Source organism: Erpetoichthys calabaricus, chromosome 11, assembly GCF_900747795.2.
Source record: "Erpetoichthys calabaricus chromosome 11, fErpCal1.3, whole genome shotgun sequence".
NCBI classification, from domain to species: Eukaryota; Metazoa; Chordata; class Cladistia; order Polypteriformes; family Polypteridae; genus Erpetoichthys; species Erpetoichthys calabaricus.
Genome location: NC_041404.2, coordinates 157,230,177 through 157,250,834, shown reverse-complemented (window position 1 = coordinate 157,250,834; position 20,658 = coordinate 157,230,177). Strand labels below are relative to the sequence as shown.

At 41.9% G+C, this 20,658-nt stretch overlaps 1 long non-coding RNA gene across 4 annotated transcripts in view; it reads left to right on the top strand.

Moving 5' to 3' along the window:
- Positions 1 to 20,658, top strand: part of LOC127529615 (uncharacterized) — a 487,131-nt gene that overhangs the window by 61,763 nt on the left and 404,710 nt on the right. The gene's annotated exons all lie outside the window — the stretch shown is intronic.

The window sequence follows — 20,658 nt, the reverse complement described above, 5'->3', positions numbered from 1 at the left end:
CATGTCTATGATTTTGCAGTTTTGCAGCCGGGAAAAATTATATGGGTGGCTGCCCCAACCCTTCGCAATGTCTTATGGTGTTTCTTTTTACATATTATTATTATTATAGATAGATACTCGGGATGTTGAAGTTTGAATTATCTGCTTGACTGACTGGCTTCTTTCTTTCTTTCTTTCTTTCTTTCTTTCTTTCTTTCTTTCTTTCTTTCTTTCTTTCTTTCTTTTGTCAGTCCAATGATGTCATTCTTTCATTCCAGTCTTATGACCTCTTACTTGCTTGGCAGGGCTAGACAATGATTTTGAAGTAAATAACTACCTCGGAATTTTGGAGTCTGCATCTAAAATTTTAGTTTAGTCCTTTTTCCTTTTCAAGAGATTTTAGACTTTCAGTTGGTAATGTTATTTATATAGTTAATTAAGGGATGGTAGTGCATAGGACATCAGACAATGCAGAGAGAGGCAGACTGTAGCTGTGCATTGTCTGCAGAGCTGTGAAACTTAAGACTATGTTCACAAAAAATTCTACCACAAGGAAAGGAAATCAAGAGAAGACCAAAAACTCAATCCTCGTAGATTCCCATTTCTTTAATCACCTAATCTTACAAAGAATTGTCTCCCTGTTGACTGGGCTTGAAACCATTTACAGTAAGAACGTTACCAGAAAATCAGATGCAGATTTTAAGACAATGTCATTGTGGAGTTTAATGATAGATGGTGGGATTTATACAGTGCCATTTTACAACAAACAGCATCCCACTTAATTTCCCATCCGCAGAATTACTGCCTGCAGTATGATTAAGTGGTGCCAGGACATTATAAGAACTTCTCCTAATTTATGGACAAGCAGATTCCAGGGTTTGCTCATGAACAAGGTCAAAAAGGTCAAAACAGAAAGAAAATGTTGCAATTCTAAATCCTAAAAGCTGATTTGCTGAAGGCCTCCTCCTTGACCTTTAATTTTGTGTAATGATGAGCTGGTCTTGCAACATCGGAGTTCACTACAGGATGGCATGGCAATGATGATGAGAACTTTCCCTTTCACTAAGTTCAGGCGCTGCCACTGAGGGTATGAGGAGACCGTACTGGTTCAGCATTAAGACTGTGGGTGATGAAGAACTGCAGATACACTTCTGGAAGGCTACAGTGGCTGCAGGTTTTTGCACATGCAGTTCCATAGCTGATATTGAAACACACAGTAACAGCAGACAACGTAATCTGCCGGTCTTCTCTGACGAAGGCATTCGCTGTGATGATGATGAAGGTTGACCTGATTGAGCTTCGTCTGTTAACACTTGTTCTTCCCCTTTCTAACCATTCATAAACTGTTCATTGAGTCATGCTGTTTTCACTTCCATACTGGTGAAATTCAACATGTTTGATTCCCTCTGCCCAAAGAAAGCTCAATACAGTACATTGTTCAACAATGATGTAACCCCACAGAGGAGTATCCATGTTCATTTGACCTTGGCTTCAACTACTCTAATAGCAGGGCACTGCACTGTGCATGTTTAAAATACCCAAAAGCCACCACGAATGTGTCATAGCGCGTCAGCATCTATGTGTTACGTTTACCACGTAGTTTTCAAATTGCCTTTACTTTTTGATTTATCCTTGTATTGATATTGAAATTCACATAACAGTTTGCTTTATTTGAGTTGAGCGTAAGCTTCACATAGTTACTTAGATAATGGTGTAATCTTTTACTCCTGTAAGCAATTACTAAAACTTTGCTTTAACTTTGTTTGTCATCTATTTCTGTAATAACAGAATGCTACTTAGCTAGTCAGCAAGAAGCACAACCTGTTAGATTAGCTTTCAAACCAACCAATGGCAGGCACTCTTCTGACTCTATGAATGTTACAAATGAATGAGTGTGTGCCCTGACCTATGACCTGCAAGTGTAGGAAAAACAAACATCACAAGAAACATCTTATACAAGAACTTTACTTTTTTTGTAATATCAATTTTTCTTTTTGTTCTTGTGTTTTACTGGTAACTTTTAAAACGAAGATACTTGGACTGCAGAACAATTTGCGTAAGCGTCACACTTATTGCCTGAATTGTTCTATGCAGTAAGATGAAGATGCAGAATTTCGATAAACATGAACAAACACAGATACAAAAGGGTTTGCCAAAACTCACAATCAGGAAACAAAAATGAAATGTCTGTAGCTGGGTGCGAGAAACACGGCTCAGGACTGCAGCAAAGATATTTTGGGGTTGTCCTTTTAATTGTCCAGAGACAGAAAATCAAACGAAAATTAACCAAAATCGCTCGTTGACGTTCATCCCATCAAAGGGGGATTCAAAGTAATGCTCTAAGTTGCTCTGGCACCTCTTTCCAGGACCCCTGGGGTTTTATGGTGGCTGGACAGGAAGGGGCGGGATTACATTTTTTTCACCAGGTGGCTTCTTGGCACTGTGGGAAAAGAAGGAGGTGGCAGCATGAGTGGCAGCGCCCCCTCTCATCTTGGAGGGTTATAACATACCTCGACTGAGCCTGTGAGGAGGTCCTCCGATGCGCACACGTGACAAATCGTTTGCCAAATTAGCCATAAAATTCTGCAAGAAACCAACTTTTTACTGTTCCAGTGGTGGCACAACTTCAGGGGCCACACTTCTAGTTAATCGTGGTTGTGTGCTGAATCACATAATGGTGATGCCCATGACCCAAACAAAATTGAGTCACGATAAACATAAAAATAGAGACGATAGAATTTTCTGCGTGCATTTTATAATGAGGTGAAAAAATGCACGTTTCAACTGCAAAAGGCGCAAAAAGAAATTGATTGCAGTCAGAAAACAATCAAAAACATAACAAAGTCATGACAAGACTCTATTGAATGTTGCATTTTTAAAATTCACTGCCAGTTATGAGTTTAGGCAGGGATGCAAGATTCTCCCCACCTTCTCATCTCCACATGTACCCCAGCTGATAAAGTAAAACCAATCACCATTTCCAATAGAAGGAAAAAGAGAACGCATGTCGGCTGTCAAGCTCCCTAAAAATATGTTCCTGCAAAGCCCGGTCAGACTATTCTAGTCTGTCTGTTGGGTTATGATTAATGGATACACTCTGGCATTCTTTTTTCCTTGTGTCTCTTGCCCCGTGTGGTGCTGGCAGCAAAGAATACAGAATGACATGTTGTCTGTCTGCGCTCTCTCTCTCTCTCTCTCTCTCTCTCTATATATATATATATATATGTATGTATGTGTGTATATATATATATATATTGCTCACCCTTGCTAATGTATGTTCCCAGAAGAACCTTTACTTGATTGACATGAGCAAATTGCATTTAAGCGCCCAGATTTGAAGTCATGCAAGGGATGGAGTGAAAGCTTTTGTTAGTGGCTCAGCTTAGAGACGTGCAGTGACAGGCAATCTTCACTTTCCTTCCAAAGCCCACAAATGATTCATGTTGCCAGTGCGTGACCTCAGAGGTTCACTTTATTGCCCCAGCAAATATTCTGCAATTTTTTTGAACAAAGGAGACCCTTTGCCAAGTCAATTATTCTATTTGACTCTGTTCCTTTTTTATTTTTCTTTTTGTTTTGCGTGCTTTGATACTGGAGGACTTCAGACTCCTCTGGCCGTCTGTGCCTTTCACCCTCCAGAGAATAGCCGCATCTTTCAAGAAGTCACAATGCCAGTCCTTGCAGTCGGATGTGCACTTCTTTATTCATACTGGGTAAGCACAGGCTTAAGTAGTTCTACAATAAGTCCACCCGTCCATTTCTTTGAACCACCTTGATTAAATACGCAGGTCTCTTGAGTCTGCCCCTGCATCCCCTGGCACAAAGTCAACCCCATGGATGGTGGACCATACACGATACCCACATTCCTCCAGCTATTCATTTGTTTTCAGGTTTCTGCAGCCTTTGCTGAATGTATCAGATGTACAGCAGCAATTAAACCCTGACTGGGAAGCCACTCGGCTACTGGGCTGTTCCACATCAGGCCATTTGAGACAATCAGACGTCCATGTCTTTCAAATCGGGATGGAAAACTATTAAATGAGACACAGAGAGAGTAAATGGATGTCTAAACAAACCACGAAAACCAATACATGAATATATGAAAAGATATAAATGCTTTTCTTATGTATATATTGGGTGGCACACATAAAAGTAGCCCCTGCAAAGCAAGGTGCTTGTTTTTTTTTTAACAATTCTAGCACTCTCAACATATATGTCTTAGTAGGTGACCACACAAATAATCAGATTGCGCTTCAGATGTATGGATATAATACTCCGATCTACACCCTGTGAAGTAAGTGAGCCAGCCACCATGGCGCAATGTCTGAGGCTTCACTTCAGGTGCTGACATCCTGAGGTTCAATCCCCGCAAAGGTGCGCACACCTAATGAGCCCCAATTAGGGTGAAACACGTGTTGTATACTCTGTTTATTATTTGACAACTAATCTATAACATGTCTATGATCTGCTACTCACAACTGAGAGGACACTAGTGATGAGCAAAGCAATTGGCACAAAAACAAACAGGATGTTTGCTGACTGGCTGACCAACCACAAAGCGTTATCTAACAAGTGAGCACCCAAATAATCAGATTGTGATTCAGACAAACACATATATATATATATACCAGGGAGACAAGGGCAGGAAACCCAGTATCTCCCCCTGGACGCTAGCTAGATGGCAGCCTCCCTGGGTTGCAGCAGTGCCTCAGACTCCCCCAGGGCTTCATGGGGATTGGAGTTCTGTGCAGCCCTGTTGGGTTACACAGGCGCCAGTAGGTGGTGCTGCAGCAGGAGCTGCTGGCCCCTTTTGGGCATTGGTCTTGCCACACCCGGAAGTGCAGCCAGGTGTCGGCAATCAAGCACCTGGAGCACTTCCAGGTACCCAATAAAGGGAGCCAACGACCACCACTCAGTGGCCAGAATCGGGAGGAAGAGGACAAGGTTGCCAGGGAGGAGTGGTGGAGGAAGAGAAACTGTGTTTATTTGTGTGGGTTTTGGATTACTGTGTTTGGGACTGTGTTGTGGCTGGAGGGATCACAGGGAAGACGTTGCCCCTCCAGCTGAAGAAAAATAAATAGTTTATTTAATTTTACCCGTGCCTCCCGTGTGAATCTGTGTCGGGTTGGGCGCAATATAGCACCTTTCTTACTATATATATATATATATATATATATATATATATATATATATATATATATATATATATATAATAAATAATAACCTGGGAGCAAGAAGCTCAAGACAATGTCAGAGTGAAGAGCTATAGCTAGTCCAGTATTTAAATTTTTCCGAGGTGACTGCACAGCTAATTGCATTAGCACCTGGGAGAAATGCCACTGATACTCAGATCAGGTGACTTTTTCAAGCTGTACCCTGTGCGTTTATATACAGTATATATTGTACACATATATACACAAGTATTAATTAAGGTTTGCATTTTTCAAGCCATTTCGCTTTTCTGCTGGAGTGTTTAATGCCGTTATCATAATAGTACATATGGGAGCGGAGACGTTTATGGAATATTAATTATGTACTCATGGACCTGAGTGATAGTTTTAAACTCACACCTAAATAATTGGGCAGGAACAGAGTGACATAATAAAGAATAATGTGGGGTATAAGATTAAAAGGATTACAGGCGAGACTCAAACCACAATGCCGCTGACTTGCAGTCAGACAAGCTTCCATCTACACTGTTCTGCAGCCACCATAGACTGGGACTAAGATCATCCCCTCTGACTATAAAATAGGAAACATCATTGTGGATTTTTTTTTCCAAGTTTTTCACAATGAGGTCGATGAGGTTGGAATTTTTCTGTGCTTCGGAGCCATGAGAACAATCCATTAATGAAAAACGTTTTTGGTATCTACACATAGCCAAGAATTTTCTTGTCAATCATTCAGTGAGTCAACCAGAGACTTGTAGCTTTGTATACACACTACCAATAATTAATGCTTGCATTCTGTAAGCCATTTTGTTCTTCTTGTGGAATGAATAACACAGTTATTATGATAGTACACACACAAACAGAGAAATTAAAAAAAAAAACTATACAGGCCTCAAACCACAACGCCACTGACTTGCAGTCTGTCAGGCTACCATCTGTGCAATTCCAACGCTGCCACAGCTCATAAGATTGGCTTTTCTGACTATTAAATGTGAATCATCATTTAATCTTTCTCAATTAACTTTACTTTTAATGCATAGATAGACAGATATGTGTATATACTGTATATATTTATCCTCACAGGTGGTGCAGTGGTAGTGCTGCTGCTTTGCAGTAAGGAGATTGTGGGTTCGCTTCCCAGGTCCTCCCTGTGTAGAGAGCGCTTTGAGTAGTGAGAAAAGTGCTATGTAAAGAATTATTATTATAATATATATATAATATATATATATATATATATATGTACTGTGCAAAAGTTTTAGGCAGGTGTGAAAAATGCTGTAAACAAAGAATGATTTCAGAAATATAAATAATGATTGTTTATTGTTATCAATTTACAAAATGCAAAGTGAGCAAACAAAAGAAAAATCTAAATCAAATTAATATTTGGTGTTACTACCTTTTGCCTTCAAACCAGCATCAATTCTTATAGGTACACTTGCACAAAGTCAGGGATTTTGTAGGATTCTAGTCAGGTGTCTGATCAACCAATCATACCAAACAGATGCTAATGATCATCAATGTCACACGTAGGTTGAAACACAGTCATTAACTGAAACAGAAACAGCTGTGTAGGAGGCTTAAAACTGGGTGAGGAACAGCCAAACTCTGCTACCAAGGTGAGGTTGTGGAAGACAGTTTCATGTCATGGCAAGATTGAGCACAGCAACAAGACACAAGGTAGTTCTACTGCATCAGCAAGGTCTCTCCCAGACAAAGATTTCAAAGCAGACTGGGGTTTCAAGATGTGCTGTTCAAGCTCTTTTGAAGAAGCACAAAGAAACGGGCAACGTTGAGGATCGTAGACGCAGTGGTCGGCCAAGGAAACTTAGTGCAGCAGATGAAAGACACATCAAGCTTATTAACCTTCGAAATCGGAAGATGTCCAGCAGTGCCATCAGCTCAGAACTGGCAGAAACCAGTGGGACCCAGGTACACCCATCTACTGTCCGGAGAACTCTGGCCAGAAGTGGTCTTCATGGAAGAGTTGCAGCCAAAAAGCCATACCTCTGACGTGGAAACAAGGCCAAGCGACTCAAGTATGCATGAAAACATAGGAACTGGGGTGCAGAATAATGGCAGCAGGTGCTCTGGATTGATGAGTCAAAATCTGAAATATTTGGCTGTAGCAGAAGGCAGTTTGTTCATCGAAGGGCTGGAGAGCTGTACAATAATGAGTGTCTGCAGGCAACAGTAAAGCATGGTGGAGGTTCCTTGAACGTTTGGGGCAAATGGAGTTGGAGATTTGGTCAGGATTAATGGTGTTCTCAATGCTGAGAAATACAAGCAGATATTTATCCATCATGCAATACCATCATGGAGGTGTATGATTGGCCCCAAATTTATTCTGCAGCAGGACAACGACCCCAAACATACAGCCAAAGTCATTAAGAACTATCTTCAGTGTAAAGAAGAACAAGAAGTCCTGGAAGTGATGGTATGGCCCCCACAGAGCCCTGATCTCAACATCATCGAGTGTGTCTGGGATTACATGAAGAGACAGAAGGATGTGAGGAAGCCTACATCCACAGAAGATCTGTGGTTAGTTCTCCAAGATGTTTGGAACAACCTACCAGCCGAGTTTCTTCAAAAACTGTGTGCAAGTGTGCCTAGAAGAATTGATGCTGTTTTGAAGACAAGGGGTGGTCACACGAAATATTGATTTGATTTAGATTTCTGTTTTGTTCATTCACTGCATTTTGTTGATTGATGAAAATAAATGATTAACACTTCCATTTTTGAAAGCATTCTTTGTTTACAGCATTTTTTCACACCTGCCTAAAACTTTTGCACAGTAAAATATATATATATATATATATATATATATACATACAGTATATATATATAAAAATATATATATTGTGGCAGACGGCCGGGAACCATGCCTGGCCGGTACACCACTTTGTCACTGGATCCAGGGGAGAAGCCATGGGAGCCACGCTACATCCCTCGGAACCTTTGTTGGCAGCCCCCCTGGGTTGTGTTGGGGTCACTTTCGTGTAACAGCGGAGCTCATCCTGGTTGGGCGCCACGGCCTCTGCCAGGGGGAGCTGCATAGAGCTGCACGGCTTAACGAGCCCATTTGGGCGGGAGCGCATCCACACCCGGAAGTGCAGTTGGAAGTAGGTCAACAAGCACCTGCAGCACTTCCGGGTGGGCTATAAGAGGAGCCTACAGCCACTACTCAGGGCGCCAGAGTTGGGAGGAGGTGGACAAAGCTGCCCTGGGAGGAGTGGAGGAAAAGAAGAGTGTGTTTTGGGTGTTTTTTCTTTGGTGGTGTTTTTGGGGACTGTGTAAGGCCAGTGGGGCACGGGGAAGACGTATCCCACAGCTGAAGAAAATAAATTCTTTCGTGTATTTTACCTGTGCCTCTGGTGTCGGCACCAATAAAGCGCCTTATATCACTATATACTATACTATACTATATATACTATACTGCGTACACTATATGTATATTATAAGAGATGGCCGGCAGCTCAACCCAGCCGGGACGCCCCTGAGATAGAAGGATGGGGAAAGGCAGCTTTTGTAGTGCACTGCCTCACTCAAAACGCTAGATGGCAGCTCCCCTGGAGTGTAATGGTGTCCCAGATTCCCGCAGGACATCTTGGGACTTGGATTTCGGTTACTCAGCGCTGTTAGGTTCCGTGGGTGCCACCAAGAGGAGCTGTGAGGGGACCGGAGGAGCCATGCCTAATCCATAGCCCAGAAGTACTACCAAGTCACGTGAATGGGAGCTCTGAAGTACTTCCGGGCTGATTAAAGGACTCTAGTTCTCTGTTTCACCCGGAAGTGCTATCAAGTCACATGGACGGAAAAGTAAAAGTTCTTCCAGGTCAAGAACTATATAAAGGACTGCTGAAGACCCAGCAAGTGAGCCGGAGTCGGGAGGAGTAGGACAGAGCTTGCTGGGAGGTGTGGAGGAGAGAATTGTAGTGATTTGTGTTGTGTATTATTATTATTATTATTATTATTATTGTTGAATTGCCTGTCCATTGTGACTGTGGTGCTTTGGGCACTATTAAGGAGAAGAAAAGCATTAAAATACTTCTCATTGCTTTTACTCTGTGTCCTGGGCATCTGTCTGTTGGGTTGAAAGGGGCAACAGCAACCCCTTGCGTTTACAATATGTTTATATACAGTACATATGTATGTGTATATAAATATATGTATATATATATATAGTATAGGGCGGCACGGTGGCACAGTGGGTAGCGCTGCTGCCTCGCAGTTGGGAGATCTGGGGACCTGGGTTCGCTTCCCGGGTCCTCCCTGCGTGGGGTTTGTATGTTCTCCCCGTGTCTGCGTGGGTTTTCTCTGGGCGCTCCGGTTTCCTCCCACAGTCCAAAGACATGCAGGTTAGGTGCATTGGCGATTCTAAATTGGCCCTAGTGTGTGCTTGGTGTGTGGTGTGTGTTTGTGTGTGTCCTGCGGTGGCTTGGCACCCTGCCTGGGATTGGTTCCTGCCTTGTGCCCTGTGTTGGCTGGGATTGGCTCCAGCAGACCCCCGTGACCCTGTGTTTGGATTCAGCAGGTTGGAAAATGGATGGATGGATATATATATATATATAAATATATAAAATAATAATAATAATTCATTACATTTATATAGTGCTTTTCTCAGTACTCAAATGCTTCTTTATCTTTAGTATGGTAGCACAGAATAGGAGGGATGATGGTGAAACAGTCACTGAGTATTTCTGTGTTGTTTCCCCTTGAGTGGAGGAAGACTTTATGAGCAATCAATAATGTCACTTCTACTCCTCAGATGAAAGCCCCACCCCTTCCACCCCAGCCCCTTTGATAAACCAAGGTGCCACTAGAAGTTACTACTTATTTTGGACCCTGATCACATTGAGGACAGATCTACCTCAAAGGCAACAGAAACCCAATTTGCAATGAATGACTGGCAATGTTTCCATTTGTAATATGTTTGCAATTTCCAGCAAAGAAACTTTTTCATCAGTTATTAAATGGAAATTCCACCTCAATGCCCCAATACCATGGCATTCTGTCTGATGTCTTTATTATACAGTATTATTATATTATATAATTTTGTGAAAAAACTGGAAAAAGGGAGTTGAGGGCCACTGATGTGTTTTCTTTACTCCTTTGTCACAAAATGACACCATGATGAGGTGTTGTGTATTTTTAACAGCAGGAAACTAAAAGGGGTGGCATTTGAGAAAAAGAACACCGGCAAGTTCAATATTTTTGTTGTTTGTTGGGTTTGTTTGTTGGGCACATACTTAAACATACTGCACAGTATGCAGAGTAGAGTACAGTACATATGCAGTGTACAGTGTGGCGTGTTTAAGTATGAAACACCAGCCCAGGAGAACACAACACAATTTATTTATATATAAATTGTGATGGAAACCAGGGCATCATCAGCCCAAACCCCAACACGAACACACAAGTACAGTCCTGGGTTGAAATAAAGGTTGGTCTATTAACCAAATTACCTCAAATATGTCACAGCAAGCACAAAACACAGGTTTTCTTTCCTCACTATAATTCTCTCACCACCACACTGCCCTCTTCCAGTCAAGTGTTCCTCTCTCTACCTCCCAGCTTTGACTTGCCTGGATAAGGGAGTGCGGTCCCTTTTATTACAGACCTCGGAGTACTTCCAGTGCCAGGGCGACTGGTCACAGGTCACATGGAAGTCCATTATAACAGGGAGTTTGTCTCCCTGCAGCACCCTCTGACCCCAGCAGGGCTGCCTTGCCGAACTACATTTCCCAGCATGCCCTGCTGGCTTCCCACTGGGCATGGATATCCGGTACTGCTGCCATTTAGCGTGCTGAGGGTGTCTTTTCTTTTCCATGGGCTGTCTGTTCATCCTTCTTGTGTTTAATAAATGTGTTTACTCCTTCATGTGCTCTGAAGTAAATAACATTCATCCCCTTTTCACATCCTCAACCTGAGCCGCCGATGATTCGTGATATAAACACTGGCCACTGTGTCACCCAGTCACACTGTTTCAACATATCTATTGCAAATGAAATGCAAGTTGACAATTTATTAATTGCTTTCTGTAACCGGATTGTACTCAGTGCACTCTTTTCTGCTTTGCTGTGTGATTGAGCCCTGGAATGGATCAACGCACCGATACATTATTCTTGCCCTAATCCCAGTGGTGCTGGGAGAATAACATGGCAGGTATTGTTACTTGAATAAAATAAGTGTTACATTAGGTTACTCCTTACCTTAAACTGTACTTGGACTACTTAACACACGTTACTTTTAACATGTTTCCTTTCTGCTCTCAAACTTAGAACCGTACGTTGAGCTCATCAACATAAATTTAGCAGATGTTTGAAATATTGAGGCAGACTATTTTAACCACCATGAAAGTGCGTGCGAAGCTGAGTGCAAAGAACATGTGCTGACTATGAAATCCTCAACTGTAACCCGACGTGTGGACAAATCGTCGTGTGTTAACCTGCTTTCTCAGAGACCAACATCTCAGTTTCTCTAACCAGTATAACAATTTATATGGCATTTTAGAAACTAGGTTTCTGTGAATAACTGTGTTATTAAAGCACATGTAGACACACTCAATGTCTTACTGAACTGTATTGTGATCTTTAAATTCATTATAATTAAAAATATAAAATGAGCAAACATTTGTAGTACTATCACATTGGACGGCTGTGCATATTTTTCAAACTCTTTTTTGTGCACATCTGCAGGCACTTAGTAAGCAGTGAACTGGACACGTGTGAGATGTGGCCTCTTTTGGATGCTTTTGGACAATGGCGAGACTGCCGGACTGATGATGTGTCAGTTTTTGGGCTCCCTGAGGTTGGGTGAGTCATGGAGGTTATCTTATGCCTGAAACATCTATAGAGTGACAGGCTGAGACTAAAGAAGGGAAAATGCAGGGAGACCACTGATAGAGCTCCCCCTTCAGGTACCGCGGAGGCAAAATGATCTTTTCATGGACTTTGTCATTTCCTTACTTTGCTATTGAGAATTAGGGTTGTTATCAGGATAGCACCTCCAGTAGAACCAACTCCTGTTCAAGTTATTGGCAAATATTTTGATTCTTCTTGAAATAAAGAGGCAATTCAACATGCATAACAATCTGTCTCTGTTTATTCCTTAAAATTACATCATGAATGTTTTAGTAATAATATTAATAAATTCTTTACATTTATATCTCTCTTTTCTATCTACTCAAAGCGTTTCAGTGAGAAGGGAGCCACTTCAACCACCACTAATGTGTAGCATCCACCTGGATGATGCGATGACAGCCATTTTTGCATCAATACCACAACTGAGCTATGAGGTGGTGACGTGGTGAGAGATATAGAGACAATTAGAGACAGGGGATGATTAGGGGGGCCAGAATGACTAGGCCATGGTGGCAAATTTAGTCAGGACATCGTGATACAAAGTACTCTTTACAAAGGATTAAGTCTCATCCAAAGGAGATCACCATTTTTACAGTACAGTGTCCCTGTCAATGCACTGGGGCATTGGGAGCCACATTCAGACCTAAGGGTATGCATCCCCCACTGGCATCACCAACACCTCCTCCAGCAGCCCCCTGCTGCCCTCACCAACATCTCTTTCAGCATCTCACATGTCATAGTCACTGGTGTGAATAAAATTTTCCTCTGCCTTATGGTTTTCAAGTTATGGGGAGGTGAAGCTTAAGCTTCATTGGTTTCATTGTAGACCTGTCCCAGCACACAATTCCACATTGGCCGTGCCCGGTATGCCACAAGTATACTGCCATTCATTCACAGTGGCCATCAGGTAGATTTTCCCCCTGATTACGCCTGCCCAGTACTGTTAACACTCGAGCAGGCACTCCAAGTGCAGTTTACTCTTGACTGTGTCCACCATCTACTGTTTGATCATGTAGTCCTTTTTAACTTCACTACCCTGCACAGTCTGCACTTGACCAATCCCAGCCCTTGCAGTGTACTCCTGGACACACCTTTCAGTTACAGTTACCAAGCAACCCTGAACATTCATGGTCATGTGCCTTGAAATGAAAGCACTCATCATATAAAATAAATAGCATACATTTAAATTGAAACTGCTCTGTGATTGGTTGGCATGAACTCTGGTTGGGTATAAATTTGAAATGCAAAGAGTGTGTTTGGAAAATTGATGCATTTGTATTTAGATTTTAAAGCTTAGTAAAAACAGACCTTTGAAATTACTTTTTGAGAACTAAATAAACATTCCAGATTTTGACTTTTTAATTTGACCAAAGACCACCAAGCCTGAGCGTCCCTCCTGTTTATATTCAAAAATGCTCCCGGGCTAGTAAATGATTTTTTTTTTCTTTCTCTCCATACGCTACTGTACTACTATTTGTATTACTTGCAGATAACAAATAAACATCAGCAAAATGAGGTTAACTTTTAAACTGAGTGCATTTCATTTGGAAAGAAAATGGAAAAATCCATTTGCGGGTATCACTAATGCATGTTATTTTTCGTGCGCTCTGGAGGGTCGGCGTTACAAGAGAGTCTAAAATGAGATGTCATTTTGATGCCAGTGAAGCAAATTATGTGAGGTTGGGAAAAGCCTGACTCGTGTGCACAAACACCAAGACATAATATGTATGATTTTACATGTATTGCAATACATTTTGTGTTGACCTTATGGTAAGGACACTCTATAAAAGCCAGGTGTACTTATCTCTCTGCTATTTGATTTCATGGATAACTACAAACTTTGACCCTGTAGCCAGATGCAAAGCGGGAAGAGCGGGCAGGCGGCATTTACAAGCACGTCTCACTCCATTTTATTATCTTCTGGGCCTTTTTGTTGCTCAGCCATTGTGTGTCTCTGAAGATCAGGATTGATCCGACTGTATTTAAGGGAAATGCACTTCCAATTGTTAGCCCAGAAAGTGCAATCCTTTCATTCCCTTAGGTAAAGATTTTCTGCAGTGTTTGGTGGCAGTCATCTGTACTCGTCACGTATGAGGTGCTGTTGTGACGTTATGCTTTGTAATTAAATGTTGTTGAGTTTAAATAAGGGTAAGTATTATTAAAACATGTGGCCACTGATAAAGCACAGACATATAAAGCACACTGAATCTATTTACAGTGTGTATGAAGTTTTCACGTGTTATTCTTTGTGACCACCAAGGGACGTTGCTGCACCCCAAACTCCCAACACAACGGCACGGACACAAGTTCCAGTGTAAATTAAAGGTTTAACCCTGTGAATCTCGTACACACTGGTCTCAAAGAACACAAACCAAACACGCCGCGATCCTCCCATCCCTTTCTTCTCTTCCCCGCTCCTGCAGGCGAGCTCGTCCACCTCCACTGAAGCTGGCTGTTCCTTTCATACTAAACTCAGGAGTATTTCCAATGTCCTGAGACTCTTGCTCAGGAGTTCTTCTTGGTAAGGCTGAAGCCCCTCAAAGTCTTCTTCTTCTTCTCCTATTAGGGGTTGCCACAGCAGATCATCTTCTTCCATGTCTTTCTGTCCTCTGCATCTTGTTCTGTTGCACCCATCACCTGCATGTCCACTCTCACCACATCCATAAACCTTCTCTTAAGCCTTCCTCTTTTCCTCTTCCCTGGCAGCTCTATTCTTAACATTATTCTCCCAATATACTCAGCATCTCTCCTCTGCACATGTCCAAACTAACACAATCTCCCTCTCTGACTTTGATTCCCAACCGTCCAACTTGAGCTGACCCTCTAATGTACACATTTCTAAGCTGAAGCCCCTCAAATTTAAGCGCACCCTTAGAACCCAACAGGGCTGATCCAAAGAACAGTAGTTCCCAACATGCCCTGTGGGTATCTGTAGTGATACCATAACCCAGGGATGCTGCCACCTGACGTGTTCCGGGCAACAACTTCAATAAATTGTCTTTCCCTGACCTTCCATCATACTGGTATCCTAGTTCAGCTCCAGCTTTGATGCCAATCCCTGTGTGATGTTCCACACATCTTATTCAGCATTGAATCACAGTGAATTTAATTTTAAAACAGAAAAAAGATTCTTTAATGTCAAAGTGAAAACTGATCTCCACAAAGTGGTCTAACTTCATTACAAATATAAAACACACAAATATTGAAGTATTCAGCCCCTTTAAAGTGACACAGCTTGAGCAGCCAATTGGTTTTAGGAGTCACAGAATTGATGCAATGGAGGTCATCTGTCTGGGGTGTCATATAAATGCACCTGAAATGTGGAAGGTCCAGCTTGTCGTGGGTCAGTATACACCTACACCATGAACACAAAAGAACACTCCAAGCAACTCTATGAAAAGGGGATTGAAAAGCACAAGTCAGGGGATGGAGACAAAAAATATCCAACTCACTGAATATCCATCCATCCATCCATCCATTATCCAACCCGCTGAATCCGAACACAGGGTCACGGGGGTCTGCTGGAGCCAATCCCAGCCAACACAGGGCACAAGGCAGGGAACCAATCCTGGGCAGGATGCCAACCCACCGCAGCACTGAATATCCAGTTAAATGAAATCGTTAGGGAATGGAAAGAGTATGGCACAGCTGTACTTCTGCACAGAGCAGGCCATCCACTAAAACTGAATGATCACGCAAGAAGAAGACGATTGAGGAAGACCACCAAGAGACCTCTGAGAACTCTAAAGGAGTTACGAGCTACAGCAGCAGATTGAAGAGCCTGAGTAAAGAACAGCTGCTGCCCAGGTGCTTCACCCGTTGCAGCTTTAAGAGAAAATACATACAGGACATCTCAGGTGGAGTTTCCCAGAAGGTCAGCTTGGAGAACTTCAGAGGTCTGATGAGATCAAAATGGAGCTTTTAGGTCACCAGATTAAAGACTTTGTTGGAACACACCATCCTCACCATGAAGCCTAGTGGTTGAAGCATCATGCTGTGAGGATGCTTCTCTGCAGCAGGTCCTGGATGGCTTGTGAGGGTAAAATAAATGGAGCACACTACAAGGGAAATCCTAGAGGAAAACGTCATGGAGTCAGCAAGAAACTTGCACCTTGGAAGATGATTTGTTTTCCAGCAAGATAACGACTCCAAGTAAAGCCAAAGCTACACAAGAATGGCTTCAAAACAACAACGTGAATGTCCTGCAGAGTCCGAGTCAGAGTCCAGATCTCAGTCGAATTGAGAATTTGTGGCTGGAGTTGAAAAAGGCTTTTCATTTACAATATCCATGACACCTGACCGAGCTTGAGCAATTTTGTAAAGAAGAATGGAGGAAAAAATGTCAGTGTGTAGATGTGCAAAGCTGATATAGAGAGAGACCTGAGCACACGGACTCCAGGTCTCAAAAAAGCCAAATTAAGTATGCTGTGATTCAATGTTGCATAATAATGAAATGTGTACACTTCCAAGAGGAGGAATGCTTTTTATGGGCACTGTATGTAGTGACAGAGATCAGAGTATGTGTTGCAATGACAGCTTTGGTCATGAGCTTTCTCCCATACAAAAGAAGGTCCCTTCGGCTCAGACGGCTGGTTGCTCATTAATGTCCAGCTCTCCCACTCCCATTGTCTTTCCTTCCATGCACCTGAGAGGCAGGATGTGATCTCAAAACTGGGCTTCTGGTCCAGATGAAAAGAATCCACTTCAGAGAAAAAGAGAAAGGGAGCTAAGCAAGCGAAAAGAGAACAAATCAAGAGAGTGTCATGAGGGGCCTGCTGTCTGTGCTGGTGTGCTCAGGTCAGTATTGGGGGCTCACCAGATTAGGCAGCACAATGCAGATGTATGTTCCAGACCCTCAATCTCCAGTGAAGGATGTGTCACAGACCTCTAGAGAGGTGTAAATTATGTCTTCCAAATTGATAGGTGGCAGCAGAGGGTCCTACTAGGAAACTGCTAGGGTCCTGCTATGTATTGGTGAGGACAGACAACGCAACACTGGGTTTGGCTGTTTATAAATAAATAATTAAACGAGCCTTTGGTTCTTATCAAAATGCATGAAGCTTTTAGCTCCTGCTCCTCTGCCTTTTTTCTCCTCTCCTCTGAATTCTCTGAGGGCGCATTCATGTATCCATCCATAAAGGAGCCCTCCAGTGTCTCCGATCGATCTGATGCCAAGGTGGAAACGTGAATCTTCAGAGGAAATCTAGTGGGAGAACAACTGAACTCCAGAAAGAAAGAAAGAAAGAAAGAAAGAAAGAAAGAAAGAAAGATTATAGATTTTCAATATACTGTATATAGTACTTTATTACAGTTGTAAGAGTCCATAAAGACACAAAAAACACAAAAAACAAAAATTGCTATTGGAATCACAAACAAAAAAATAGATCATCATTAATGACTGTGCAAACTGCCTCATTTATACACCTCGAGGTAACAGAAGTATGCAGGCTAAAATTCATTTAATAAAATTTATAATCAAGACGTACTCTTGACTTATAAATGGCCATTGTTGTCTGACCCAACAAAAAATTGGCAATCCTGCTTTTGCTCTTATTGTTCTTCAAACCAGAAACTCTACAAATAAATACAGACTCATTAAAATACAAACTCAAAGTACGAAAAATAGAATTGAGAACAGTTCAAAGTGGCTGAATCCTAAAACAAAACAGAAAACAATGAAAGGGCACTCATCACATACCCTCGGATCAGTGAGACATACAAACGAGTTCATGGCGATGATCCCAAGCAGGACCCTCCACTTCAGGTCATCAGTCCTCTTATTCAATGGTGGCCTGTACAGACTGACCCAAGCTGGGCTGTAATTCCCTTTCTAATCCCCCCAGTTTTTCCCTCCAGGGTGTGTCCACAGTCTTCCTGAGCTGACTTTGATCTCTCACTTGGACACTGTGTCCACCAGGGGGTGCATCAGCTCCCCAAACCCGACCCAGAAAGACAGCAGGCACAAGTCCAGCACAACACACATTTTTATTTTACAGTGGGAAATGTTTCCCAGTCCTTCCAACATGAAGGTAAAAACCCCAACCATCCATCACAAAACATAGTTTATAAAATTCATTCCCTTCTACAGCACCCAGGTCAAGTTTGGCTTCATGTATTCCATTTTGACTTTGAAAAGAAAGAAAGAAAGAAAGAAAGAAAGAAAGAAAGAAAGAAAGAAAGAAAGAAAGAAAGAAAAATTTGTAGTTAATACAGGAAAAATTCTATTACAACGAATATCTTTACAATGAAATTTTCACTACAACGAAGTATTTTTATGGTCCCAACAGTTTCCCCATATGACACGAGTCTATAGAAATCTCGTTACTACGAAGTACATTCAGCAGATACTTTCACTACAACGAAGTGACCTTGAAATGCTTGAATGAATAATCCACAGAGCAGTTAGTTCTGTGGTCGTAGCTCAGTTGTGCACAACGATCCCCAAACAGAAACATTGTAAAAAAAAGTTTTCTTTCTTCGGACGTCTCTGTACACGTACAAATCGGGTTACGACCAAAAAGTTTGCCAAACTTTTGCATCTGTTCACAACCACACACTCGGAATACGAACAAGCCAGTTTCCCTTTTGGTTTGTGCATGCTGATGATTTCCGCATGTGTTCAGTCTCTCCCTGTGCATTCCCTGTGCAGCGAGCGAGAGAGAGACAGCGCAAGCAAGAGAAAGAGAGAGCGCGAGCGAGTGAGCTGGAGAGAGACACACACGCGTGCGCACGAGAGAGACACACACACACGCATGCGAGAGAGAGAGAGAGACATGCGAGCACGCGAGAGAGAGAGAGAGACACACACACACACACACACACACACACACACACACGTGCGCAAGAGAGAGGGCTGGCATAAGGCCGAGAAGGCAGTTAAAGAATGCACTGGGCTTGTTTTTAAAGCGACTGATTCGAGCATTGTTTTAACCTTGTTGTATTTAATGAAGACTTTTTTTTTTTTTTTTTTTTTTTATATTTTTAATTTATTAATTTTCATTGTAATCATTCCATACAAACAGATCAATTTATAACCCAACAAATTTGAAAACAAATCAGACTGAATGAAGACTTTTTTCTATTGGATTTTAACCTCCACTTCACTTCTGTTTACAGCGATCGGTTCGTAGCGTGCATTGTTGCAAACTTACTTTTCTTGGTTGTTTATTAAATTACGGATTTTTCAAATGTTAATTTTTTTCCCTGTGTTTAAAACTCTTTAAAAAAAAAGTGTTTTTAGCGAGCGGTTCGTAGCGCTATAGTGCAAACTCTTGCAATGTTACTTTTTTCTGTGTTGTTCAAGGTTTTCTCAGTGTTATTCAATGTTTTTACATTTAGTTTACTATTACACTGTGCATTCTATGGTATAATTAACTATATTTGTGCTTAAAAATCTTAAAAAAAAATATATTTACATATAATTCGTATGGTCTGGAACGGATTAATTGTATTTACATACAATCCTATGGGGGAAATTACTTCAGGTCACGACCAAATTGGGTTACAACCAGAGTTTTTGAACGAATTACGGTCGTGACCCGAGGTTCCACTGTACTGTTTTTTTGCTGTTTTTTTTTCTGTGGTTTTCAGTGATACCTTTTGCTTATTGCTCGTCAACATTTGAAAAACATCCATTGGAATTTAACTCATTGTCTCCCTCTTTATAGAAACAGCAGACACGAAAAAACGATAACAGTTCATATTAGAAAAAAAAACTTTACATTTTTGCGGCATTTGATTGCGGCAAAAAGAAAAAAGACGTTACCAGTGAATTCGGAATTTCGCCATCGACACTATCAACTTTCTTGAAAGACCGAGCTAAAAAAAGGAGAAAAATCTCGGGTTGCAAATGTATGCAAACTGCTGCCTTTGAAGACGTCGAAAAAGCCGTTTTTATGGGGTTCAGTGATGCTCGTTCAAGAAACATTCCTAATAATGCGTGCACTCATTCAAGAAAATGTGAGGTTTCTAAACTCTCTTGGGACTTCCCACAACTGGACTTCACGCTAAAGAGCATCCTGAAGTGCAATCGCCGCGTCTGTGGAGGACTGTTTATCTGTTGCCAGGGCAATAGCAGGCTCACAGCTCTGCTGCATCTCTCCGCCAAAGCAAACTCAATGGGTGATGCAAGGAACATTGTAAATGCTTGCAAATGCAGTGAACAGGATTACTTGGTCACTAACCTGGCTACAACCTTGTCTGACTGCTGTGTCCAGGGCCGGATTTTCCTATAGGCTAACTAGGCTTCAGCCTAGGGCCTCAAGATCAAGAGGGGCCTACATTCAAATTGTTAGCAAAATTTTATTATCTCTCAGGTAATTTACAAACTTAAAAATGGAAGGTGAAAGGGCCTCATAAGTGGAATAGCCTAGGGCCTCTTTTCATATAAATCAGGCCCTGGCTGTGTCTGTGTATAGGAGAGTGGCAGATCACACTACAATAAATAACCCTGCTGTTCCTGTTTCAAGCTGAATGAAGCTGATTTTGCCAAATTACTGAGACTAAGCCTCGTGTTTTGGGGTGTAAGACAGGGACTTATAGCGTGCCCACAATCTTTTAGGATTCGCTTCTGTAGCGCTTCACTGCAGCGCTGTGAGCCTGCTGTTGCCCTGCCCCGGCAACGGACAAACAATCTTACACAGATGCGG